The following is a 27,997-nucleotide window of genomic DNA, read 5'->3' on the forward strand; positions in this document are numbered from 1 at the left end:
CCAAATTTAGTACCATTTACTACTTTTGGTACCCACAAGTACGTTTTTCGAAAACTACCAGAATCCTACTTTTCGACAGTATTCTTAACTTCAAATTTCAGGATTCCAGCTCTATTCATTCACGCAAATCGAAATTGTACCAAATTTTGTACCATTTAGTACCTATAAGTACGAATTTAAAAACATCCTCAATCCTACAGTCCAACAGCAATTTTAATTTTAAATGTCAGGATTCCAGCTCTATTAGTTCACCCAAATCCAAATGTTACTTTTCGCACCCATAAGCACCAATTTCCGAAACTTCCTCTATTCTACACTCCAACAGTAATCTTAATTCAAAATTTCAGGATTCAAGCGCTATCCGTTAACCCAAATCCAAATTTAACCAAATTTAGTACCATTTAGTACTCATCAGGGCTTCGGAGTCTGGAGTCGGAGTCTAGCAAATTTTGCTGGAGTCGGAGTCGGAGTCTGGAGTCGTGAAGAAAAGCTCGACTCCGACTCCGGGCAAAATGTTTTTTTCTACATTTATCAAAAGAGTTTTTATTTTTTTATGATAGAGAGATTAACTTTATTAATATTTTGATAAATCGTTTATTCATTTTATAGGAAATCTATGAGTAAACTTGTAAGCAAAGGATTTATTATATTTAGTAATGTTCCATGACAAAAAAGTATTATAAGTTTATTTTGTCCACAATTAAGGGGTTATGGTCACTAGGGTTATGACTTTTTGACATTTTTCCTCAAAAATGATTTCCTGTAGCAGAGATGAATGAACTTTTGCCTATTAATCACTATGCTATCGTTTATTCCCTTGAAATATAAAAAAAGTTCACGCACAAATCGATTTAAAAAAAATAATTTTTTGAAAAAATATATGAAATGAAAAAAAATTTTTTTTTTCAAAAAATTATTTTTTTGCACGAATGAAGTAATATAAGCCTACTAATAACTATAATAACGTTTATTTCATTCAAATATTAAAAAAGTCGCGAAAAAGGTCACTTTGAAAAAATTTTAAATATTTTGTTTTTTGTTAAAAAATTATATTTTTGAATAAAAGCGTTTACGACATTTTTACGATTCTCAAAATTGAAGAAAAATAGTGAGAAATAAATTTTATGTCATTTTAATTATCTCATGTGGCTCTAAAGTTTATTTTCAATTATATATCTGTTTTCAGTGACTTCAAAAAATAGTCCAGAATTTTGATAACTTCAAATTTTAAAATCATTTTGTGCGTGAGGTTTTTTCACCGAATCACCTTATAATAAAAATTTTATGTAATCTTATGGCAAAACTCATCACGCTATGATACAGGGATATGAGGTTGTAAAAAAGTCATAACCTTAATGGTCACTTATTGTGCACGAAAAATGAAATTTTTCATGAATTTGTACAAGTAATCTACCAATTTTTTCCAAAAGATATTGTTTTCATCTGATTTATAATACCTTGAGCTACTTTCAGATTTTTTTTTTTGTTGAAAAATATTGCGCAATTTTCTGACAAATGGTCACCTACGAAACACTGTTTTACTAAAGCAGTTTGGGGTGACCACTGAAGCTCGAAAACGAATAAACCGATCAGCATATGTTCTTGTGGGATCATTAAGAACATAATAATCGTGTATTTAAGCGAAACGAATTAAAAAATATGCATTTAAAATAAAAGGAACTGTAGAAGTCAAAATTTCGCTTTCGTAAAATCTGTAAGTAACAAATTACTGTTGGCATACCCATCTTCATATTTCGACAAAATAAAACGAAAAGATATGTGACCCGTCCCACAGAGGGGAAATTTGTGTTAAAAGTTGATCAAAAGTCGATCAAAAGTCCTAGAAAGCTCATTTATACTTCGATTGATATAATATTTTGCACAAAGCATATCTTCTGCACAAGGATTAATCCTATAGAAAATAATGAAAATCGGTCCAGATTTAGATGCAGCTTCCATATATATTCGCATCTGATATGAGATAAAAATGCACCAAAATCACTGAAATTTGACACATGCAACCTGAACTAGCCTTGAAAAACATTGAGCCAATTTTCAAACAAATCAGTACAGATGTATATATAGTCCCATATACATATATTTCATTCCAAATTTTATTTTTTGAAATTTACTTAAATTAAATTTTTCTCAATTCACATGCGAAAAGCCGTGAATGTTTCTGAATAATGCAAACATATTTGATAGGTGTTGGTTTAGTCTGATAAATTAGAGCCCCGGTTATAACGCGGAGCAAAATTTAGTGTGAGTAAACCTTTCAATTCCATATAAAAATATTTCATATTTTAGTTGAGAAAAATTAGATTTTTTCGGTATGGCGCAAATATGCGCAATTTTTTATGATTGAATCTGATATTTGAGGCTCAATCGCATAAAACATTAGAAGAAACTATGGTCGGGAAACGACGGGGAAATAGACTTTTTCACTATTGAAATTGTAGTAATCTTAAAAATGATCATAAACAATTTTCATAAAGAGGATATGTATTACCATTATTAAAGAGGAAAGAGTAAAATCAATCTGAAAATTTTAAATGCTAATCTTGTTCGGAGACTGTACAAAAACAATAAATCTTGAAAAATATAAGTTTTCGCGAAAATAATGTCATTTTAATGTTCACCTAATTTCTTAGTTTTCGAAAATTTACTTTTTGTTTTCAGTAAGGCTGAGTTCAATCGGTTATAGCAAATGTAGAAAAGAGTCTGGTTGCCGTTTATCAAAATTATTTCATAAAAAAAACGATTTTCATATTTTGAGTTTTGAGCAACTTTATGCCTATGTTTACCCTCTGTGCGTCCGTACAAAAAAAAAATATCAAACTCGTCTATTCTACTTGTTTTTGTTTTAAATTGATAATCTGAGGGTATACTCGTACATATATTTCGGCAAAATCTACTGAAACTTTCTAAATTGCTTCTGTTGTTGTTGTTCTTTTTGATATAAGATACAGCAAATTCAATACGGAACATCAATTTTACATCGCATTGCATTACAAATTGTCTTAGAGAAAAGAACAGATAAGCATATAGGGTCCTAGTATAGGAAAAGTTGAAAAATTTAGCAAATTTTATTAATTTTTAGTGGTATAGGAAATTACCCTCGGAGTCGACTCCGGAGTCGGAGTCGTGACAAAAAACTGGCCTGGAGTCGGAGTCGAAGGAAAAATGGCTCGACTCCGAAACCCTGGTACTCATAAGTACGAATTTTCAAAAACACGTCAATCCTACACTCAAACAATAATGTTAATTTCAAATTTCAGGATTCTTGCGCTATCGATTCATCTAAATTAGAGCCATTCAGTACTTTTCGTACCCATAAGTACGAATTTCCAAAACTACCTCAATCTTACAGGCCAACAGTAATCATAAGTTCAAATTTCAGGATTCCACCGCTATCCGTTCGCTCAAATCCACATTGTACCAAATTTAGTACTTTTCGTGCCCAGAAGTACGAATTTCCAAAACTACCTCAATCATACACTACAACAGTAATCCTGTTTCCAAATTTCAGGATTCAAGCGCTAGTCGTTCACCCAAATCTAAATTGTACCAAACTTAGTTCCATTTAGTACTTTTCGTACCCATAAGTACGAATTTCCAAAAATACCACAGTCCTTCAGGCCAACAGTAATCATAATTTCAAATTTCAGGATTCCAGGACTATCCGTTCACCCAAATCCAAATTGTACCAAATTTAGTACCATTGCCTGTAGGATTGAGGTAGTCTTGGAAATTTGTACTTATGGGTGTGAAATGTACTAAATAGTACGAAGCTCCAAAACTACCTCAATCCTACAGGCAAACAGTAATCAAAATTTCAAATTTCAGGATTCCAGCGCTATCCGTTCGCTTGAGTCCGCATTTTACCACATTTAGTACTTTCCGTACCCATAAGTACGAATTTCCAAAACTACCTGAATCCTACACTTCGATAGTAATCTTAATTCCAAATTTCAGGATTCCAGCTCTATCCGTTCACCCAAAACCAAATTGTATCAAACTTAGTACCATTTAGTACTTTATGTACCCATAAGTACGAATTTCCGAAACTTGCTCAATACTACACTCCAACAGTAACTTTAATGTGCCGATTCCACGGTACGTCGTTTGCTTTCTATTCGTTTTTCGACCCATAACTACGAATAAATTACTTATTTCCCCATACAAAATTCTATGAACTAAAAACGATTTTTCTACGTTATTCAAGTAGAAGCACTCTCTGAACGACGAATAAATATGTCCCATTCCTAACAAATGAGAGAATTTATCAAAAAAAAAAATTATGACATGTCTAACCCCCGGTTTTTGTAAAAAAAAATTATGTTCTCGCACGAATTGTCAAATTTTGTAGATCGATTTACTCGTCTTAGCGGAAATGTGGAACGCTGATTTTTGAATGAGGAATTCTTATAACTATATATAGAACGTGTCTACGAACAATTCGATCTGTATGTAATTTAGGGGCTGAGATATGGATGCCCAAATTATTACGAATGTAGACGAACCAACAAAAAAATAGTTACAAAAACAGGGGGTAAATTTAAAATTGAAAAATGTGTTGAAAACTCAAAATTTTTTAGAAAAAAGGAAAAAATGAATTGAAATTAATGAACTAAACATTTTAGAAGGAATAAGTTTTTGTTTCCTTCTTAATTCCACACACAGTTCTTGCCAATTAGTTCAAGATCGCGTAAAAAATCAAAAACAAATAACTGAAAGTCGCTATACACAAACATTGTTTTGACATGTCCCTCTCTCTCGATAACTGTGTACCACCTTTATTACGAGTAGATAACACTACGTTGTCGAAGCAGCACTTGCTACGATGTTATCGCCGGGAGCATTCCAGCCCTTTTGGACATGCTTCGGCCACTCATACGCATCAGGAGAGATCTTCATGATCCAAAGAGAGAAGTTCTAAGGTACAAACGAAAACTTCTAGATAAACGAGCCTATCGGACAAGCTTGTATAACATTCACAGTGATGTAGTTGCACAGGCAGCCGAGATATATTGCTAATGTCGTATTCGAAGACTATCCCCATCCATCGCAACAGAAAACAGAAAAACGCCAGCTGTCGAGGCCAACAAGAGTGGTTTTAGCCCAGTTAAGATCCGAACGATGCAGCCGCCTCAATACGTATTGGGTCTGAATTGACAGCACGACACTCAATATATCGCACATTTACTCAAAGAGTGGCCACTATATTTCGGATATTTTGATGTTTTTAGCTACATTTTCTGATTTTCGATATTTTAAAAGTCTTGGGCACATTATCTAACCGAATTGGGGATGCGAAATTCCCACAGACAATTGTGGGTAAAGATGTAAGTTTTAATATGGCCTCTACATAAAAGGTACGTACACCCGATTTTAGCCACCTTCTTCAAGATATATGTATCCACAATAATTATAGGCATGCGTAGGTCCACATATAACGCTTTCCCCCGATCGATGTTGCTGTAATTTCGTACAGTGGGTTCTCAGCTGGATAATTCCACTGAATTGCCTGTAAATTGGTATATCATATTGTTACGGAATTAAGGTTTAACATAGCTCCGTGTAGGCGTTGGTTTAATCCCCGATACGATTTGTATCAAAAAAGGAGGGCTCGTTTTAGATTGCGATTGTACAATGTTTTATATACCTCCGCAATAGTATGGAGGGTATATTAAGTTTGTTTTTTCTGTTTGTAACACATGGAACTAATCATTTGCGACTATTTAAACTATATATATTCTTGATCAGGATAAAATTCTAAGACCATCCAACCATATCCGTCTGTCCGTCTGTTGTAATCACCCTTGCGTCCGCAATAATTGAGATAGAACGCTAAAATTACACCCGAGTGTCTTTTATACATAAGCAGGTCAAAAAGATGATACCACGTTTTGGTATAGCCCCCATATAACGGTACTACCCGATTTAAGGTATTTTGAGGATTTTATTTACATTTTTTAATCAAACTAGCTGAAATTTGACATTTGAGGTACTTAAAGGACTGGAAACTTCTCCACTAAAAATTGTCAAGATAGGTCCACGTTTTGGTATAGCCCCCATATAACGGTACTTTTCGATTTAAAGTATTTTGAGGCTTTTAGCTACATTTTTCCCCCAAATTGGCTCCAATTTGGCACTTGGAGTTTCAAGAGATCAGAAAACTACTCCACCAAAAATGTTGAAGATAGGTCCACGAGTGGTATAGGTCCCATGTAACGGTACCTCCCGATGTAAGTTTTTTTGAGGCTTCCACTTGTTACCGAATTAGCTGAAATTTGACATTTGAGGTTTCCAATGAACAACAAGCTTTCCTACAAAAAATTTGCAATATAGGTCCACGTTTTGGTATAGCCCCCATATAACGGTACTTCCCGATTTAAAGTATTTTGAGGCTTTTAGCTACATTTTCTGACCGAATTAGCTGAAATTTGACAATTGATGAGGGCATAAAAAAATCGGCTCGGCCGAAATTACTTTTTTATTTGCTTGTTTTTGGCGTTACCTACGCAGAACTTTAATTCTCTACAAAGCACAAATCTTATGTCTAGTAAGCACACAGCTTTAACTATTCAGATTACTCTTTAATAAGTTCACACTGACGTTTTAAGCCGCGGTCTGAATTACAACTCACTCGCCCAGCAGTTACTCTCCCGCATTTATACTCGCCCACTGATGCGTAGAATGCTCTAGCATCCTTCATCTAGAAGGATCTTCAATATTCAAACGGGACCAAGATGCACATACACACATATTCGTATATTACCAGACGAATGAATGCTAGTAACTAATGGGGCAGAGGTAATAAATACGCAAAAGCAGAAGGGGTAAAAATAATGACCTCAAAATGTAAACTACAACTGAATGCCCAAAACAATGGCTAAATAAACAGTGTAAATTAAAACTAAGCGATAATTTCCTAATTGCAGAACAGTTGTTGTTGCAAAACTGATCAAAATAAACTAAATGTGGAATAAAAAATTGCGTCAGAATTCAGATTCTTAAATTAACAGAAATTCATCTATATTAACGTAAATACATCAGTTAACGTAAATACATCAGTCAAACTTATGTACAAAGTTTCAAGTTAATGACTGTAAAATGGTATTTAGGATTTTAATCGGGTAGACAACATAGATGTCTTATTCGAATTAATCCTTGTTTAAAATACAGTGATATTCTTAAGGTAGCATTATCTACATCTCCTAGGAATAAAATTGGCATGACCGAAAAGCATAGTCCTTTCCTTTATACTTCAATACAACTCGGGGTGGAGGGTATAAAAAATTCGGCCAGGTCGAACTTAACTTCATACTTGTTTTTTTGGTTACTCTGTTGCACAGGACATGATTTTAATTACTTGTATACGTGTGATTATAAAATCTAAGTATGTTTACCCCTTTCTGGATGACAACATTCTACTCTGTGTTATTTCATTATTAAAAAAAAGTACATGACATTTCATGATTTATTACAGTCATTATATACTTTTATTATTTCTGTCATTAAGGACACAGACACACACGCATACACAGACTTTGCAAAAGTGTGTCACTAATACTATTACAAGAGCATCTGTATCATGTATCTGTCGTGATAAACTTCAAGTGAATGCAATAAAGTCGTCGTCGCTCAGTGTTAATGTTCTAGGCAAACGCTAAAATAATCATGGAATAATTAAAAACAATTAACACACAATTGACCTTTGTTGTCAGTTTGACAACACAAAACTAACGGTGGTTTCAATTGTCAGCTGTAGTTGTGTACGCTGGTGTTTGAATTGAAATGTCCTGATAATGTTTATTGTGGTGTCATTTATCTTGAAGGCTGCAATGAAGAGTACTAGTGTCGTCATTACAATTCGCCACACGCCAATGAGATTGTCAAATCACATCCTTCAATTGCTACATCCAATGATTTCTCTTGATTTTGAAAGAGACCGGTCTAGACGCTATTTTCGCAGCTCGATCTGCCGCCAATACTTCTGAAGAAAAAATTTCAGCAATATTAAGAGCAAGTTGAATTATGATGTTGATATTAGGGTTTCTAAATTTAGATATACAGAAAGGCGTAGTAAATCATCATTTAAAATAGTTGTTCCAGAAGATGTATTTGAGGAAATTCTTAATCCATCTTTTTGGCCTAAAAATGCAATCATCCATGAATATATATACCGTGATATTCTAAGATCTAATATCGCAATCCTTTTTTTAATATTCAAATCCCATTAACAATCCTATATTCATATACCAACAAAACTTGTCACGCAAAACCTATATATTGTTTTTAAGAACAAACTATGCTGATTTAAACTCAGCTGACTGGACTATTCCTTACTCACTAAATACTTTAGATGAAATGTTAGAAATGTTTTATTGCACTCTAAAATCTTTCATATCAAAAACAGTCCCAAAACGGCAGATTTTAAAACTGTTGGTCCACCATGAAATACTCCCATACTATCAAAACTAAAGAATAAAAAGAATAAACTCTATACAAAATTCAAGAAAAGTGGTTCACATTTGGATTTTAAAAATTATTCCGTTAGTAGATCAAAATATATGATTTTGAATAAACAACAGTACAACAACTACATAACTAGAATGAAACGTAAAATGCTGACAAATCCGAGATGCTTCTACGGTTTTATAAACAACAAGCGTCGATATAATGGATGTCCAAAAGTATTAAAATTTGGAGAAGTTGTTGCTGATGATAACATAGGAATCTCAAACAACAATTACTAATCTTTTAGAGCTTACTACAGTTGTTAATGATGGATTTAGAAGAAAATATCAAACTGACTGTGTCTACACCGATTTCAGTAAGGCATACGACAAGGTGAACCATAATTATTTTGTACTAGCGGACCCGGCGAACTTCGTCTCGCTATTAAGGAATAACATTTCATACAAAAACTCAATTTTCGATTTTTCCAATTTTCCGACTTTTCCAGAGGGATTTTCCAAAATTTTCTTCCGTAAAGACCTTCTCCTCGAAAATGCGAATAACTGACAAAAAATTTTACAGAAATCGGCCTAGCCGTTCTCATTTTATGAATTACTATACATTTTTTACACCATTTTTATATATATAGATTTATTTTATTATTGCTAAAGTTATACAACACTTGTTTCAGTACTTTGGTAATGAAATCTCTACAATGATCGACGTAACCTCTGGGGTTCCACAAGGTAGTCATCTTGGACCAGTACTTTTTACGTTATTCATAAATGATTTACCCAATGTAGTACATCATTTCAATGTCCTTATGTATGCGGATGATGTAAAAATATTTTATTCATATAATGTTGAATCGAATCAACGGCTATTACAGTCCGACCTTAACAATTTTTATCAGTGGTGTAACGATAATCTACTTGATAGTCCGGTCAAAATAGACATGCGTATAAGGGGGAAATAGCAAAAATTCCCACAAAGCTGAATTTTGGTGGAGAGCTAGAGTTGGTCATTAGAAGCAACGTCCTAAAAGTCCCCATCGATCCCATGTGTGCAAAACAAGTTATTCGGGGTCAAAGGTCATTTTTGGAGGTATTATTCAGTTTTTTTAATTTTTCTCAAAAACGGTAATACTAAGCAAAAGCCCGCTAAAGTAAAAGTTGTAGATTCAATAATTGTCTACAAGATTGGTCTTTATGATTCTTAAAAAAGACTTACCATTTTCGAGATATCTCGATCTAAAGGTCAAATAAAAAATTAGCCGCGTGAGTACATTATGAGAACCGGTTAAAGTAACGGCACTATGTGTTAGATACTACCGTAAGCTTTAAAACGATATCCACTTTGCAGTAATCGGTTCAGTAGAACCGGGTCTAACCCGGTTTTTAAATTTGGCCTTTCGGGTCTAATAAACGGCGAACCGGATCCGCAACCGTTGAAAATTATACATTTCCGTAATCAGCGCAACAAACCCTACCTTCGGACAAAACTTGAAAAAAATCGGAGAGTTTTCGTTGGGGTCGTTCCCGTTGGGCTTTCGATTATAAATGTAACATTGAATAACATTGAATAACTCTACTAAACACACTCCGATTTTTTTGGAATTTGTTTAAGAAGATAGCTATAATTTCGCTCTTCAAGAAAATATATATTTTTTTGGGGGACAGACCCGATTACTTCGCTTATTTTAGCCGGTCCGTCTGAATATGTGCATATTTCCCTTATAAGTACATAAAAATCATGTGTTTTTTAGAACAGCTATATCTCAAGAATGGTTCCTTCTAAGAAAAAAATTATAAGGGTCAAACTTGTAGATAATTTTTCTGTCTACAATATTTACTTTAGTCACTTTTGGATTAGATCAACCGTTTTCAAAAAATAAATCCGAAAACCTAAAAACCCTTAAATTATGACCTTTGACCCCGAATAATTTTTTTTTTTGCACATATGGGATCGATGGGGACTTTTAGGACGTTGCTTCTAATGGCAAACCCTAGCTCTCCACCAAAACACAGCTTTGTGGGAATTTTTGCTATTTCAATGTCTATTTTGACAGGTCTATGAACTTAATGTTAAAAAATGCAATCATATGAAATTTTTCAGAGTCAATAAAATAAAATAGAAAGTAATAAGTTGACTTTAAGACAGTTTAATCGAATATGTGATTTTCATGAATGATCTTGGAATCTTTTTGGACCACAGACTTGATTTCCGATGATGGTTTTATAAAACGCTGGAGTAAGGAATTTTCAGATCCGTCCGTTTGTAAACAATTGTATATTTCTTTGTACGCAGCATCTTGGAGTATGGATCTATAGTATGGGATCCCAGCTATATCACTCATTCAAATTTATTAGAATCTGTTCAAAAATAATTTTTACTACTTTTGTTTGAGAAGTCGTAGATGGTGCCAACGAACATTACCTAGTTACGAATTAAGGTTAAATTTAACGAAATATAGACTATAGAGTTAAGAAATAAAAAAAAAAATAATAAACGCTTCCAATGTGGGATCTAAGTTCTATTTCTAAGAGTTTTTAAAGCAAACATTCAAGGACATTATTCCTAGGGGCTGAAGCTCGGTGCAATGTAGCGTTATAACACCAGCTAATTTCACACTACATTAAAAAACAAAAGTAAATAAGCGTTAAGTCGAAATACCTCAACTCGGCTGGTTTTATAAGAGCTATTCAAAAATAGGGACCTATGTTTACATTTTTTTTAACCACTAGGCACCTTAAATGCTAAATTGCAACTAATTCGGTCTGAAAATAAAGCTTAAACTTTAAAATACTTCAAATCAGGCGGCACCGTTATATGGAGGCTATACCAAAACATGGACCCGTGTCCAGTTTTGCGACCTCTAGGAATCCTAAATGCCAAATTATAGCAATTTCGGTATAAAAATGTGGCTAAAAACGACCTAATACCCCAAAGTTTTGTCAGTTTCACAGGGAAAACAAGGTCACTAGCGCGGCCCACACAATAACATTTTTGTTTAATTAACTTCTCGTGATACAAAGTTATGGCATAATTATTATGTTTGCTTCTTGTTTTGGTCAGAGGCTGAGGGTATATCTCCGTGAGCACAGCTGACTGATACTTTATTTGTTTTTTTATTTTTTTTTTATTTTATCCAAACATTTTATATACATATAAATTTTATGGCGATCTTAAGGCCGCAATTACGGTCCAATCGATGAAAAAATATATAAATATATTTCGAAATTCTAACAGGCATACCCTAATCACCTTTGGCATTATTTTTGGTCTCAGACGTATGGCGAGCATGTACGTTTAACAAGCTATCAGTAATAATTCTAAATTAAAATTTCAAAATAATTTTAAAATATTAATATCTAGAGCGTCCATATAATGGCATGTTGTTTGAAATCTTCAAAGATATAATAAATTAAAAACAAACACGAAACGAACTTGAAAGTTTCCAAAAAAAAAACTGTCACTTTAGTTGCCACATTCGAATGGGGTGCTAAATGATGTTGGTTTTCCCTATTTAAATAGTTTTTGTTCACAGGAAGCGCGTTTTAGGGCAGAGGAATGGTAAGAGCAAGCAAATTACTGTCACCCCTATAAAAGTATGTACGCGGCCACCAATGTGTGATGTTTATAATAAATTGATGGCGCCAGCAGAAGAGAAAAGTGGGCAAAAATAAAACTGTTTCGAAAGCAAAGATGCGTTCAGTTCCATCAACAACACCAGACCCCGCTGAGATATTGGCGCCCAATGCTTTCAGCAAGAACAAAAATTGCTAAAGCCATTGCCATAAAAGTGACACGATAAGTTGTTGTGGTGTTGATGATGAAATGTCGTTGTCATTATGTACACCAGAAGTTGCAGAAGCAACAGCAAACATTGCTGGCTGGATGTCAATCGCATTTACGCATCATTCGAGCACAAACAGACACGACACAGTGGTTCCACGGCGATTTCTTAATTGGCTTTATATTTATACTTTGAAAAATGAATAATTTCAGAAATTATTGTTATTTATTTTAAGAGTTGCAACATTTGGTCATACTTTAGCCCATTGTGATTTTTATGCGTGATATTTTGAGAGATTTGTCTAAACGATGATACTGGGTGTGATTATTGTTGTCTCTACTGACCTCAAATTTATCAACACTTGTTGTTGTTCTTGTCATTTCTGTGATGTTTAACGCTAATGATGTTAACTTTCAGCGGTTGGTTTTAGCCTTTAATTACTTAAGCGTGTGATAGTCTGTTTTGTGATTAGTTTTTTGCCATGCCAAACATTATCCTTCTTAAGGCGTACAAACATCAATAGCAACAACAACGCCAACTGCTATATGTTACCCACGACAAAAATGTCAAACGCACGTTTTCCAAAAACACAACACGTACAGTTTGTTGCCAATGAATCATGACCATTGAGGAAATGTTGACAAGTTGAAGAGTGTTGCAAAAGTTTTCCCAGTACTTTGTTCGTTTTTTTTCTTGTTTTTGTTTTATTTCCACAAAATAATTTTCTGCTGTTTTGATTTAAGGCACTTTTTATGGCTTCTTTGGTTCATAATAAATAATGAAAATGTAATTTATGACAAAAGAGCTTTTAATGTCGTTACGAAAAGGCCACCAAAATTCATAAATGATTTTTGAAATGGCGGAAACAATAACTTAAGAGGGCTCTAATATAATATGTTATTACCATCAAGGGGATGGTGGCTTTATAAGAACTTGGTAAATGGGCAAGGTAATATATTAGTCAAAGTAAACTTTGAAACAAATATTTCAATTGGAAATATTGTTTTTTACAAATTTTGAAATAAGTAATTGTCTAAATAATGAAAATAAGCCTGTTTTTAAGAATATATGTATGTATAATGACCGAAATTTTGTACTTCGTCTCCGTTGGGGGTATATAGCTTTCCCACAGAAATTTATCGGTATAGGTCCACGCCTTCCTGTAGCCCCCATAGAATGGTACCTCCCGATTTTCGGTATTTTGAAGGTTGTGGCCTCAATATTCCTCCGAAATGACGGAAATCTGGTATTTGGTCTTCGTTAAAGGTATAAAACTTTCCATATGAAATCTGTAGATATGAGTCCTCGCTTTATATAGTCAAAATAGAACGGTACCCCCGGGATTCTTTTGAAAATATAGAATGTGTACACTAATTATTAGCTTAGCCGTGTAATTGTAGAATATGTTTATACATATTTTTGGAAATTTTTGTAAATTTCACTCTGAATTTATGGGAAACCAGTTTTCGAAAATAAACACTATGGTATCGTACCGTACCGTTCTGTACCGTACCAAGGTGAATAGGTACACTACGATAGTGTACCGCTCCGGAACACAAACACTAAAAAATATTTTAGTGATACTGTACCGGAACACAACAATAATCGTAGTGTACCGCATGCCGGAGCACTAAAAATCGTAGTGCTCCGACTGCGGAGGACTAAAAATCGTAGTGTTCCGACTGCGGAGCACTAAAAATTTTAGTGTTCCGACTGCCGGATAACTAAAAATCATAGTGCATCACGTGTTGTTCTTAGGAAAATTGAATTTTTGGTTAAATTTGATCAAATAAAAATTAAGATAAACTGTTACATCCATGTATGTTTAAAATAGTTAAACATATTGCGAAATTTGGTCAAAATTATGAAAAAAACAATATTTAGTTTTTTTGTGGAATGAAGCACAAAGATCGTCGTGCTGAGCACTAAAAATCGTTTTGTACCACGTTTTGAAACTATAAGGTAATAAACGATACATGAATTTATTATGATTTCTGAGGAAATTAAATATTATATATATTTTTTTAATAAATAAAAATTAAAAGAAAATGTGAACAACGTCTGATTTGGTTTTTGGACAATGGAGCACTATAAATCGTAGTGTTCCTACTGCCGGATCACTAAAAATCGTAGTGTTCCGACTATCGGAGCACTAAAACCCGTAGTGTTCCGAGCCAAAATGCTAGTAATAATGTTAAGATAATCGTCTGTTTATTATGTGTTTATTAAATATTTTTTTATATGTTTTATGGGGAAAACTCAATTTGGTTTCAAGGAAGGCATGGGAACTCGAGAGGCCCTACTTAGTTTGAATGTACTCATACAAAACTGCCGCGATGTACAAAAAGATGTCTACGTATGTTTTGTCGACTACGAAAAGGCATTCGACACGGTCAACCACCACAAATTAATGGAAATTTTGATTTCAATTGGGTTAGAGGATAGCGACATAAAATGCATCAGAAACCTATACTGGCAACAGACCGCAAATATTCAAGTAGATGGTGAAATTACTGGAAATGTTCCAATTTCAAAAGGTGTAAGGCAGGGGTGCATACTATCGCCCCTTCTGTTTAATCTGTACTCTCAAAAAATATTTGAGGAGTCAATATGTGGGAAAAATATCGGAATAAGAATAAACAACACAATTATAAACAATATTCGTTATGCCGACGACACCACCCTAATTGCAAGCAGCCTCGCAGGACTACAAAAACTAATAGATGCTCTTGAACATGCAAGTACGTCATATGCCTTAAAAATTAATATAAAAAAGACAAAGTTCATGATTATAAGTAGAAGAGGCGTCGAATCCAACATTATTTTAAGCATCAATGGTACTCCAATAGAAAGAGTCTCAACATTCAAATATCTCGGAGTTCAAATTAATGAAAACTGGGATCCATCAATGTGTTAAATGTTAATAATTAAAAGACGTCTGCTATCTTTAGGTTAACCACAATTAATGTGATGATTCTTTATTCAGATTGCAGAGATGCACTTTTGTGCAGCATATGCTTGAACGTCAAAACAGGTAGATTCATATATTTGTTATGTGTGCTGGTTCTAAGCACTAGGCCTAATAGTATGCGTAATAGTCATACGCATTATTACGCCTAGCTGTACGCGCTGACATAACAACTATACAACATCTCCCTTTACAAAGTAATGTAATTCACATTTTAATTTTTTACATGTTTCTTATGTTCAATATTAAATATAAATAATACAAAGTTAAATTCAATTTACAAATTAAGCCTTTTTGGCTGTTTTACAATTCTACCTCTCCTAGTCATATATCGGTTGACATTTTCACTATTTACAATGTTTGGATTAAATTCTTCATCTGCCACCTCAATACAATCTCTAGTATCTGTCGTATTATTGTTTTTACCATTGTTATCCATTTCATTAACATTTTCAACAATATTATTTTCAGGCGTTTTCCTTATATGTTCTAATGATCTTCTAAATCGAGATCCATTACGATCCAACACTACAAACGATCTTGGTTCTTTGCATATTTCAACCACTTCTCCAGAATACCAACAGCTTGTGGGAGTTTTCTTAAACATTATTTGATCACCCTCATGTAAGGTGCCATAATTCTGTGCCTTTCTATTGTAATAATGAGAGCATTTTTCCAAGTTTGATTTTATTTTTTCATTATAAGCTTTTTTGTCAGGCAACTTTGGTTCGAAATTATTTAAGACTGATGGAACTTTTGTACGCAAGGAACGAGACATCAATAACTCCGAAGGACTTGGCAAATTGCCTTTAGGCGTTGTCCTATAATGCAACAAGGCTATGTAGGGGTCTGAGTTACTTTCTTGGGACTTAGTTAACAGTTTTTTAATCGTCTGGATTGATCGCTCAGCTAAACCATTGGACCGTGCCAAATATGGACTAGAAGTTTTGTGATCTATTCCCCAATCTCGACAGAACAACCCAAATTCCTTGGAATTATATGGTGGACCATTGTCCGAAACAAAAATGCATGGAATTCCATGACGAGAAAAAATTGACTTTAATCTTGTTATAACTTGTGTAGCGCTATAGCCACTACTGAGTAATTCAACTTCCACATATTTGGAATAATAATCAACAACCAAGAGGTACGTCTTACCTTGATAATCAAATAGATCACAACCAACTTTATACCAAGGTATTTGCACTATATCGTGTGGCATTAATTCAGGTTTTGTATTAGAATTTTGGTATTTGGCACAAATTTCACAATTTGACACAACATTTTCAATATCGTTATAAATATTGGGCCAGTATACCGACTGTCGAGCTAAATTTTGACATCTTACAACCCCCATGTGACCTTCATGGATTCTTCCCAAAATATGCTTCCGAAGAGTTTTTGGAATCAATATTTGGTGATTTTTTAAAATAATGTCATTTAAGATACTCAGTTCGTCTTTAATTCGAAAATATGGCCTTGCATCTATTTCTACTTCTTTTTGATTTTTAGGCCAACCATTTTTAATATAATTAAATACTTTCAAAATTGTTTGATCATTTAAACTATGTTTTCTAATAAGGTCCATATCGGCAAACGGTGTCTCCATATGAGAAGCTATAAAGTTGCAATGTAATGATATTTCCTTATCTACCTCAGACAAAGCAGTATTATTTAAGGGTGCCCTCGAAAGAGTGTCTGCAATTTTCAAATTTTTACCAGGTTTGTAGATAACGGAAATGTCATAACATTGCAATCTCAGCATAAATCGCTGTAGCCTGGGAGGTATCTTATAAAGAGCCTTATTAAAAAGATTAATCAATGGTTTATGATCCGTCTCTACGACTACCTTAAATCCGTAAATATATTGGTGAAATCGTGTGCACCCAAAAAGAATGGCCAATAATTCCTTTTCTATTTGTGCATAATTCTTTTGAGTTTCCGTTAAGGAGACAGATGCATACGCAATAGGATGTTTATCATGTAAAATTGTAGCTCCCAGAGCATACTTCGAGGCATCAACTGACAAAATTATTTCCTTTTTAGGATCAAAATATGTTAAAACTGGTATCGATGTAATTTCTTTTTTAAGATTATCAAACTCTGTATCATGGACTGTAGTCCAATGCCATTGGGTTTCGTTTTTCAAAAGATCCCTTAAATTCTTATTTTTAAGGGAAAGATTTTCAATAAATGCTCCCAAATAATTCACCATACCGAGAAATCTTTGTACATCTTTCACATTTTCTGGACGTGGCATTTGAAGTATTGCCTGAATTTTCTCATTGTCAGCTCTTACACCAGATTCGTCAAAAATATGTCCCAAAAACTTTATCTCTGATTTGAAAAAATGACATTTCGCCTTATTAAATTTTAAACCAACTTCCATAGCTCTTTTTAGAACAGCTTCCAAGATCTTCGCATGTTCTTCTTTGCTGGATGAATATATCAAAAAGTCATCAATATATATTATAACACCGGGTATGTCACCAAAAAGTTTTATCATCTCAGCATGAAAAATCTCTGGGGCAGCATTAATGCCAAAAGGTAATCTTAAAAATCGAAAGCGACCAAATGGTGTATTGAAAGTACAAAGCTTAGATGACTTTTCACTCAATGGGATCATCCAGAATCCGCTGTTAGCATCCAAAGATGAAAAATATTTCGAACCGTTCAATTTCGCCTTACATTCCTCAATATTAGGGAAAGGGTAATGTGGCCTTAGAATTGCCTTATTCAAATTTCTTGGATCTAAGCAAAGTCTCAAACTACCATTTGGTTTTGTAACCAGTACCACTGAATTCACCCACTCTGTTGGTTCATTTTCCGAAGTAATAACATTTAACTGGACCATTCTGTCCAATTCTTTTTTTAAACCGTCATGTAATTTAAAAGGGATCCGACGAGGAGGTTCTACCACCGGAACCACGTCATCTCTCACAATTAAATTACATTTGTTTTTCAAACAACCAAGACCGTTCAATACATGCGAATACTTTTCAATCAATTCATTTATTGACAAGCTATTAATTTGTTTAATTATATTCATATTTATAGCAGTTTCAATTCCAATAATGTTCTTGCAATGTATATCAACAATATAGAATGTTGTAAGAAAGACCCGACCTTTATACGTGACCTCTATGTCTATTTTACCTAGCACTGGTATCTTTTCCCCACTAAATGTACATATTCTAACTTTAGACTTCTTTAAATTATTAATAATTTTTAAATTTTTTGCTGCATCCAAAGACATCACATTAGCCTGTGCTCCTGTGTCAATTTGACAAATAACATTTTGATTTTGTATCATTACCTCGACATTCCATTCTTTAGCCTTTTTGCTCTCCTCAATTACAGCTCCAAGAAACAAATCCTCATCATCAGTGTCCTCATCAGCTAACATTTGGTTCACAAATTTCTTTTTGTTGAAACACATTCTTGCAAAATGGTTCATTTTACCGCAAGCATGACACTTAATTCCCTCTGCTGGGCATTTCATTTTATGTACCAACCCGCACTTCGTACAATTCTTGCTTTCCATGTTATGATTGTTGTTGTTATTTTCGTATCGGCTACTGTAATTATTAGTACTGCTTTCGCGCTGAGTTTTGGGACCTTTTCTTATAATGTTTACCAAGCCATCAACACCGTCGTCATTTTGAAGCAATGATGAATTTATTCTTGCTGTTTCCATGTTTTTGGCCAACATAACAGCCTTCTCCAAAGTGATGCCGTCTTCCGTTAAGAGTCTTTCTCTTATAAAAGAATGTTTTGAATTCAGGCCACAAATAAAAATGTCACGAACAAGTTGCGTTCTAAGTTCCTTGAACTCACAATTCAGGCTAAGGTTCTTCAATACTGTTACAAACTCATCCAAAGTCTGCTCTTCTTGTTGCTTGTAAGTGAAAAATTTATGCCTTTCCATCACTATGTTGCTCTGTGGAACAAAATATGACTGCATTTTGCTGACTAAATCATCATATTCCACCACATCGACATCAAGATTAAATGAGTTGAAAATGTCCAACGACTTACTGCCCAAATGATGCAATAATAGTGCAACCTTCCTCTCGTTGGGCTGCGATTCCAAATCAGAGGCACGCAAAAATATCTTAAACTGAGTGTGCCACGTGTTCCATTCTTTTGCCAAGTTTGGTGCTTTTAGGTTTATTGGTGCCAATGTGGCCGCAAACAATTTGCCACCATTAGAACAGCCGGCTTCAACACTTCTCTCTTCCAAAGACATTTTTCTTTATTTTATCTGATATTTAATTATCAGAAATCACTCCTGACACCATGTTAAATGTTAATAATTAAAAGACGTCTGCTATCTTTAGGTTAACCACAATTAATGTGATGATTCTTTATTCAGATTGCAGAGATGCACTTTTGTGCAGCATATGCTTGAACGTCAAAACAGGTAGATTCATATATTTGTTATGTGTGCTGGTTCTAAGCACTAGGCCTAATAGTATGCGTAATAGTCATACGCATTATTACGCCTAGCTGTACGCGCTGACATAACAACTATACAACACAATGGAAATAAAATGTCGAATTGAAATGGCAAGAAACTCTTTTTTTAAGTATCGAAAAATATTAACGAGCCATGACATAACCCTGGAAACAAAAAAACGATTTGTTAAATGCTACATATGGTCAGTACTATTATACTCGGCAGAAACATGGACACTAAAAGCAGCAGACGAGAGAAGACTGCACTCGTTTGAGATTTGGATATACCGACGGATCTTAAAGATATCCTGGATAGATCACATTTCAAATAATGAAGTACTGAGGCGAATGAATACCGAAAGTCAAATGATCAGAATGATAAAAACGAGAAAAACTGCTTATTTGGGACATCTTATAAGAAACAGAAAATATAATCTCCTCCAAGCTATCATAAGATCCAAAATAGAAGGACGCCGTCCGAGAGGGAGACGAGAAATAACATGGATCAAAAACATTCAGGAATGGACAGGACACCAAGATGAAACAAGCCTTTTAAGCGCCGCCAGAAATAGAGATCTAGCTATAATTGAATGAAATATTTTTTTTATTTTATTATACATATACAATCAAACAACTCTGTAATAATCAACATTGTATGATCGCTAATATCCGAATACGGATTTGCAAATAAAGAAGAAGAAGATATGTTTTTAGAATAAATAAATATGTATTTATTTATTATTTAATAAATTATTTATTAAATATTATTTAATAAATAAAAATTAGAAGAAAATGTATAAAACATCTGATTTGATTTTTAGACAATGGAGCACTAAAAATCGTAGTGCTCCGACTGTGGAGCACTAAAAATCGTAGTGACCCGGCAGTCGGACTACGATTTTTATTGTTCCATTGTTTCGATTTTTAGAGATCCGGCAGTCGGAACACTACGATTTTTAGTGCTCCGCAGCCAAACACTACGATTTTTATAGTTCCATTGTTTCGATTTTTAGAGATCCGGCAGTTGGAACACTACGATTTTTAGTGATCCGGCAGTCGGAACACTACGATTTTTAGTGATCCGGCAGTCGGAACACTACGATTTTTAGTGCTCCGCAGCCAAACACTACGATTTTTATTGTTCCATTGTTTCGATTTTTAGAGATCCGGCAGTCGGAACACTACGATTTTTAGTGATCCGGCAGTCGGAACACTACGATTTAGTGCTCCGCAGCGGAACACTACGATTTTTATTGATCCATTGTCCAAAAATCAAATCAGGCGTTTTTCACGTGTTCTATTAAATTTTATTTTTTAACTAGCAGACCCGGTCCGCGTTGCTGCCCCGTTTTTGAGGTCCCGGTATAAACATTTACAACTACAACTTTTGTCTACAACGGATTTCTACTACCAACACAACAACTAATGATGTAGACCACAATACCAATGTCATGTTTACCAATGGTCAAAACAGCTGTGGGGGAGGTCACCCGAGACCACTTCTTCCCGTTATACTATAAGAATTTGCATTGAAAGCTGTTACTTCGATATTTTGAAGAACTTTGGCTGATTTCCCAATCGATTGTTTTGGAATTTTGGTCAAGTGCCATTTTAAATTATCGGAATTTTACTGTGAAAATTGTGAAGTTGACCGCAATGTCTAACTTATTGAAGCCAGTGTTTATAGCGCTTTTAAAGACACGCGTACTAACATTAAGGATATTATCTGCAATTATACATTTTTGAAAAAAAAAATTGTGGACCGCGATATTTGACTTCCGCGATGACCATTCAGGGTCAGGGCAATAATTACCATAGCATTGCAAACAATTTTTAAACAATAGGTTGAAAAATATCTTCGATTTCACGTTTTATTAAAAAAAAATTGTGTGGGAGGTACTCTGGTCACTCCACTGACCACTATAAAAAGTAGTTAAAAACCTATTCTCAGACCTACAAATTCCATATACAAAATTTCATCAAATTCGGTCCAGCCGTTTCGGAGGAGTTCAAAGCCGAACACCGTGACAGGAGAATTTTATATATATATAGATATATATATATATATATAGATTTGTATTTATTAAAAAAAATATAAAATATTTAATTTTCCTCACAAATCATGTATCGACAGTCTGAACACTACAATTTGTAGTGCGCCATTGTACAACAACCGAATCAATGTTTTCATATTTTCTACTTAAGTTCCCAACGGTATTAATTAATATGTATACATACGATTTAACATGAATTTAAGAGGTGTATGTGAGTTTTTATGTCTTAATTTGTACTTATCTCAAAAATTATAAATATTTAATTTTCCTCGCAAGTCATAATAAACTCGTGTGTGGTACATTATCATTACGTTATTTTTTATTGTTTCGACATGTGGTACACAACGATTTTTTAGTGCTCCGACTGCGGAGCACTACGATTTTTAGTGTTCCGACTGCGGAGCACTACGATTTTTAGTGCTCCGACTGCGGAGCACTACGATTTTTAGTGTTCCGACTGCGGTACCCAACGTTTTTAGTGTACCAAAATGTGGTACACTACGTTTATCGTTGTGCTCCGGAACAGTATCACTAAAATATTTTTTAGTGTTTGTGTTCCGGAACACTAACGCTAAAAATATTTTAGTGATACTGTTCTCGGAGCGGTACACTATGTTAGTGTACTGTTTATTTTCGAACTCTGTGGGAAACTATCAAAATGTTTGTGTTTCCAAACAAACACAATGAAAAAATGGATGTATTGGTATGGGCAGGCCTGGCGTAAATATACTATGAACAAAGAAATGACAAAAGAACTGTTTGAAACTTCCAGCGCACGGTGGTTCAGGAATCTATTTTCCAGAACAAACCCCAAATTTTGTGTCGACACCGTTTGTTAATTTGTATATGGGATTTAATAGTAATCAGAGGGATTTTTTAGGGGTTTTTTAGGTTTGCGCGATTATGTTTGGAAACCGTAAGTCCTATCGTAAACGGACTAATGAAAATGCTGTAGCAGTAAAATTTCTCTACAACAGTGACCATAATGGTTTTACCTTTTTTGAGATATAGAAATTCAAATTTGGATAATGCACTGATTGTATCGCCTCCATATAAAACAATGTCAAGTACGGTGCCCCTTAACTAACTTTAAATGAAAACCGCTTACAACTGGGAAGTTTTTGCGGATTCTAAAACAGCAATATTCATAGATGAGAAAATCCAAAAACAAGAAAAAATCGCTTTAAAAATACCGCGGTCAAAGTTCACAATTTTAGGTTTATCATAAGTTTTCAGGATTTTGATTGGACGCAGCAAAACCTTTCGAAATGGCTCTAAAGAAAATTTTGAAAACCTAAAATTGTGAACTTTGACCCTTTGTCGTTTTTTTGTTTTTTATTTTTCTCATCTATGAACATTGTAGTTTCAAAATCCGGTTTTTTAGGTTTGCGCGATTATGTTTGGAAACCGTAAGTCCTATCGTAAACGGAATAATGAAAATGCTGTAGCAGTAAAATTTCTCTACAAACAGTGACCATAATGGTTTTACCTTTTTTGAGATATAGAAATTCAAATTTGGATAATGCACTGATTGTATCGCCTCCATATAAAACAATGTCAAGTACGGTGCCCCTTAACTAACTTTAAATGAAAACCGCTTACAACTGGGAAGTTTTTGCGGATTCTAAAACAGCAATATTCATAGATGAGAAAATCCAAAAACAAGAAAAAATCGCTTTAAAAATACCGCGGTCAAAGTTCACAATTTTAGGTTTATCATAAGTTTTCAGGATTTTGATTGGACGCAGCAAAACCTTTCGAAATGGCTCTAAAGAAAATTTTGAAAACCTAAAATTGTGAACTTTGACCCTTTGTCGTTTTTTTGTTTTTTATTTTTCTCATCTATGAACATTGTAGTTTCAAAATCCGCAAAAACTTCCCAGGTGTAAGCACCTTTCATTTGAAGTTAGTTAAGGCGCACCGTGATCTGTTAAGAAATTACTATGCTCGAACAACAAGAGGATGTGCTTCGGAATATATTTTATATTTGGTCCGAAATTTGCTGTATTATTTCATACAGTCATGTATCAAGTTAGAAAATGGACAATATCAATCCCGTCCGTCGGGTACCTCGCATTCAAAATTTGGGAAAAGTGTAGTTTGAGGTTTCGTCAGGGATCTATTTGATTTTTTCAGAAGGTTGTTTTCACTTTCCCTTTTACAATGGTAAATTTTTTCCGGATTAAGTCCATACTTCTTGAGATAATGGCACAAAAGCACCAAAAACCCTGGTAGCATACAAGATAACTCTCAATATACTTAATTTAATATTAAGAGTTCTCTGTGAGTCAGAGCATTTCTTACTAAAAATTTTTAGACTATATGTCAATGAATTAATATAGCTCAACGGTACAGATTCCACATATTTTGAAACAAACTCGTGATCAATATATTTTGTATATGGCATAATTATTGATTTTGCTTCTTTTTCAGAGGTATGGAGGAGATATACCATCCATCAGCACAGCTGAATGACTTTCTTACTTTTTATTTAAAATATCCATTTTTACTGGGTTCAATTTAGCATTACGGGTTCGTAGTGACGAAAAGACTTCTCCGACAATAGTTGTTAGCATCGGTCCACGTTTTGATATAGCCCTTAAACAACGATACCGTCCAGTTTCAAGAATTGTACAACATTTTAGCTGACCGGATTTAGTTAGGTGATAGGTAATTGGTTTACGCAGTGATCGAGAAATGTAACGTAAAATTGTGGGTATTGTTACTTCCGTAACGGGAAGAAAACTAATTATTCCACATTAGTTCAGAATATTTCATGGTGTACGTTTTTACTTGTTTTTCATTAGGTAAGTGCCTAAATAAAGGTTTTAAAATTTTGTATGTAAAAACTATAGGCAACATAAAAAAATGTGCGCCCCCCCTGGCTACGCCATTGATCTCTATGTTTTGACCAGGCGTATATTTTTAAGCGTTTTTAGGGTAGGTGTCATAAAGAGTGGACCTAATTATTCCACTGATAGACACAGAATACTACTTATGCGGTACTTTTGTATACCCTCCACAATGAGTTGTATGAAGTAAAATGGAACAATTAATTTCCTTTCGTTAATGGCAATAGTAAGACCTTCCGCCATCAAGTCTAATTCCTAGGAGATGTGGAATGTGCCAACTAGAATATCGGTTTCTTTTAAACAAGGTTTAATACCAATGAGACATCGAGGTTTTTCAATAATGTCTTTGAAATCAAATTACAAGAATACCACTTGTGCGGATTTTTTTGAACAATGGGACGTTCTAGTAAAATCTAAATTCCACTATAAAATACTAATGGAGCATAATTGAGCTATAAGGAGATCTCGAGGCCTTACACTCATGCTGTATTCAAAAATATTAATAGTTCAGTATTGTGCAAATGGCAATGCATGAAATGAAATATTGCTAAAATCTGCTAAATATAACACTAGCTGAGCCAGGTGCGCTTCGCTACCCCGCAGCACATTTACTTGTAGGCCAAATTCCGTCACACATGCCAAATTTCATTGCAATCGGACATATATAGCGTGTTTGGTACATCAAATACTTGAAATCCGACAAAAATATATATATGGGAGCTATGTATATCCAAATCCGAACCGATTTCGATATATTTTGGCACATTTGTTTGTAGGCCAAATTCCGTGGCACATTCCTAATTTAGAGACTGTATCTGTAACCCTTATATAGATATATGCATACAAATGTTTTTGGAGGTAACTCCGATTCTAATGCTATATCTCCGGATCAGAACGGAATTTCAAAACTTTTTATAGTCTATGTTACTTTCAGGCAATGTAGTAATATACCTATTAATAACAATATTCTGGCTGAAAACAATCGTAAACGAAAATAATGCTCAAACATTTGTGATCGTGTATTCAAATTTGTTGTAATTTGTGTTGTATATTTGTATTCTTCTGCAATATAAAACCATAGGTAGATGAGAAAAATAAAAAAATCACCTGAGCGATTTTGTAATTAATCAAAGTTCACGTTTTTAGATTTTCACGATTTTACTTGGAAATCGCCATGAACTGACTGTATCGCCTCCTTACAAGACAATGTCATGTACGGTGCGCTTTAATTAACTTTAAATGGAAGGTGCTTGCACCTGGAAGTCTTTCAGATTCTGAATCGAAAATTTTCATAGATAAGAAAAATAAAAAAAATCGACGAACGTATTTTTAAATAAATCGTGGTCAAAAGCCACATTTTTTTCTGTAGTCCTATTTCGATGGGGCTTGCGGTTTCCATGGAAAACACTGAAAACCATAAAAACCCCTAAAATGTGAACTTTGACCGAGATCTATTTATTTATTGCCGTTTTAGAATCTGCAAAAACTTCAGAGGTGCAAGCGGTTTTTAGTTAGAGCGCACCATAAATGACATTGTTTTATAGGGAGATGATACAGTCAATGCATTGTTCCAATTTGAACTTCTATATATCAAAAATGGTAAAGGCTACAAAAATATCATAAAGATCAAACATGTTGAGAATTTTCACAGCTACAGCATTTGCTCTAATCCAATTTCAATAGCACTTGCGGTTTCCTAGAAAAATCGTATGAAACTAAAAAACCCTACCCGCTCCGGCAATTTTTTTTATTTTCCTCATCTATGAACTTTGTAGTTTCAGTATCCGCAAAAACTTTCCAGGTCTAAGCACCTTCCACTTAAAGTTAATTAGTAGTTCCTTTACCTAACTGCTGCATTGATATAATTTGAGAGGTCAAGAGTTGGTTTTCAAGATTAGTTTTCGTAAGTTTTCCGAATATGCCCCCAAAATTATAATTACTGATTAAAAATTAAAATGTGGATATTTTTCCCATAAAAGTTATAGTCAATTTTATACGCTAAATACTATCCGATAGTTATCAATAATTATTGGCACTATCCGTGACCAAAATATTTCCTCGTACAAAGATTTCGTTGGTGTCATACTTAAGTGTTCCATACGCCATTTTTGACATTTTGAGATAAAATTACCTAAAAAGGTTTTGAACCATGCTCTTTCAGATTTTTTTGTCGGTTTTCCCCTATCTCTTATCGTTTCTGAGATAATCAGATGCCAATATGTTCTATATCCGCCTTGCGACACCGAAACATTTTTTGTTTTGTTCCCTATCCATGAAGCCTGACCTATGGAACAAACCAACTTTAGTTCCATATCAATGTCGTTTGGCGTATGGAACAAAAATATACAAAAACGAATTGTTCTGCACCAAAAATTATGGCGTTTCGAATAAATTGTTTTCAAGGACTTGCTTTAAAAACTGAAGAATAATAGTTTTTAAATCTAACTATTTTGGATTTTGTACTGTTACGAGTATATGAAATTAGATTTATTTTTGCTTAATTTTAACGCCTCCTTCTAACACAAAACATATAAGATAAATTAAACAAAAAAATCTCCATTCTTCAAAGTGGCAAGGAAATATTTTAAAAGGTATCTAATGTGTTTCTTTCTCATACAACTGTTTTATTTAACGACCCGAATTTCCGGTTCACAGTAGCACTTCATGTAAGGGAGGTGGAAAATAATTGACAAAAAGTTGACTTGGTAAAATGTGACATAACGTGTTCCATGTGAAGCAAACTGTCACATAGAACTATAACAGATATATGACTAAAATCAACTTCTAATATATTCATTGAATAAACTTAATTAGAAATATGTTCTTAAAGTATTGAATTTTTCCACCACTTTTAGACTGTATTTACACAAATATTAACTTAAGTTTTTCTCGAATCTAACGGCGTATGGAACACTTACTTTCGAAAAACAAACTTATAATACCCTTTCAACATTGCGGTGAAGGGTATAAAAATGTGGACATTGGTAATTTTGTAACAGAAAGACAACTAAGCATTCCAAATACGTTCAGAATGTTCAGAAGGGTACGAAAAGTTCGACCTGGCCGAACTTAACGCTTTTGTGCTTGGTTTTGTTTTCCTTCATTTACATTCGTCTAATGTGCTTTTTACATTAGCATGAAAAACAGGTTTTAGGGCTGTTTCGTCATTTATTTGCTAAAACAGGTAGCATTTTGCGTCATTTACCATACAAAAATAAATGACGATAGCTGCTTCATTTATTCTAAACAACGTACGCAACCCTGCTTTTTCGTCATAAACTACCAGAAAATGCAACTCTTTTATGATGTCTTTGTTTGTTTGTGTGTGTTGTAGAAAAACAAAAATACTCAAACGATGACAAAAGTGAAAATAAATGGTTTAAAATCTTGCAAAAATTATGTTTTC

The 27,997-nt window shown here is 34.0% G+C and overlaps 1 protein-coding gene across 2 annotated transcripts in view; it reads right to left on the bottom strand.

The window, feature by feature from the left end:
• Nucleotides 1-27,997, bottom strand: part of 5-HT1A (5-hydroxytryptamine (serotonin) receptor 1A) — an 891,027-nt gene that overhangs the window by 743,150 nt on the left and 119,880 nt on the right. The window lies entirely within an intron of this gene.

The sequence above is a fragment of the Musca autumnalis genome, unplaced genomic scaffold (assembly GCF_047663935.1).
Source record: "Musca autumnalis isolate F117 unplaced genomic scaffold, ASM4766393v1 scaffold_5, whole genome shotgun sequence".
NCBI lineage: Eukaryota > Metazoa > Arthropoda > Insecta > Diptera > Muscidae > Musca > Musca autumnalis.